Source organism: Rutidosis leptorrhynchoides, chromosome 5 (genome assembly GCF_046630445.1).
Source record: "Rutidosis leptorrhynchoides isolate AG116_Rl617_1_P2 chromosome 5, CSIRO_AGI_Rlap_v1, whole genome shotgun sequence".
In the NCBI taxonomy this organism is placed as follows: Eukaryota; Viridiplantae; Streptophyta; class Magnoliopsida; order Asterales; family Asteraceae; genus Rutidosis; species Rutidosis leptorrhynchoides.
The window spans coordinates 133321817-133323403 of NC_092337.1; the positions used below are offsets into that span (position 1 = coordinate 133321817).

At 37.6% G+C, this 1587-nt stretch overlaps 1 non-coding gene across 1 annotated transcript; it reads left to right on the forward strand.

Moving 5' to 3' along the window:
* Window positions 1-848: 848 nt before the first annotated feature.
* On the forward strand, window positions 849-955 carry LOC139851213 (small nucleolar RNA R71). Its single transcript, XR_011760568.1, has one exon. It is a non-coding gene; the product is annotated as a small nucleolar RNA R71 (small nucleolar RNA).
* Window positions 956-1587: the final 632 nt, after the last annotated feature.

Genomic DNA, 1587 nt, shown 5'->3' on the forward strand with positions numbered 1-1587 from the left:
GAAATTACAGGTATTTCAGGTGGTTTAAGTGTAATACCACTTCTTGTGGAAATGGCTTTAGCTGTTTCATTCCGGGGGTTAGAATTTGTATCGCTAGGTAGACTTCCCGGTTTTCATTCACCTATCAACCTTGCTAGGTTGCTTACTTCTTGTTCCAGATTTTGGATTGAAACTTGTTGATTTCTAAATTCTTGAGCATTTTGTTCATTGGTTTGTTTCTGAGATGTGAAAAACTGCGTTTGAGATTCAACTAGCTTCGACATCATATCTTCTAAATTTGGCTTTTTATTATCGGTTTGTGGTGGTTTGTTTTGAAAAATTGGTCTTTGCTGATTGTAAGTATTATTAGATACTTGTTGATTGCTAGGACCTTGTTGGTTGTTGTATGGAACATTTCGGTTATAATTCTGGTTTGATTGTAGATTGGTCTTGGCGGTTGATAATTATTTCCAGGCCTTTGGTTAATGTATGAAACATTCTCTCTTTGTTCCATTGTTTGTTCAATACTGAGACAGTCTTTTGTCAAATGTGGTCATCCACACTGCTCACAACTAATTCGTATTGAGTGAATATCTTTAGTCATCTTTTCCATTCATCTCTCGACAGCATCTATCTTTGCGAAAATGAAATCGAAGTCATGGCTAGAATCGGTTCTAGCCGCTTTAGATGATCTAACGATATCTTTTTCTTGGGGCCACTCATGTGAGTGAGAAGCAGTGTTATCAATAATTTTGTAAGCTTCAGTTGTGGTTTTCTTCATAATGGAACCACCAGCTGCTATATCGATGTCTTTTCTTGTAGTGATGTCGCATCCTTGGTATAATATTTGTACTATTTGATAAGTGTCTAAACCATGTTGCGGACATCCTCTCAATAACTTTCCAAATCTTGTCCATGCCTCATATAAAGTTTCATTTGGCTTCTGTGTGAACGTAACAATTTCTCCTTGAAGTCTTACGGCTTTAGATGCCGAAAAGAATTGTTTAAGAAATTTTTCAACTGAGACATCCCATGTATCAATCGCCCCTTCAGGTAACGATTCTAACCAATCTTTGGCTTCTCCCTTTAAAGTCCAGGGAAATAACATGAGATAGATCTGTTCATCCTCCACTTCTCGGATTTTAAATAGAGTACAGATTCTATTAAAGGTACGAAGATGTTCGTTTGGATCTTCCTTCGGCGCACCACTAAATTGGCATTGATTAGTTACCATGTGTAGGATTTGTTCTTTGATTTCATAATCTGGCGCATTAATGTCTGGGTGAGTAATTGCGTGACCTTGGCCAGTGCGTTTAGCTCTCATTCGGTCTTCCATACTTAGAGGTTCCAGATTTTTCATGATTGAATTTGTTGAATCTGAATCACTAAGGGATTCTGATTTAATGGTTTCTTTCTCGACAATCTCTGGATGAGTGATTTGTGGTTCAGGAGGAATGATTAGTGGTTCAGGATCTCTGAATTGTCCCTGAATATCCTCCGGATTCTCAATTGTGAGGTCGGGTTCAAAAAATGGATTATCGGAAATTTGAATTGGAGTACTTGGTCGACTAGATGACGATTCTAAAGAAAAATCAACAGCGACAATAT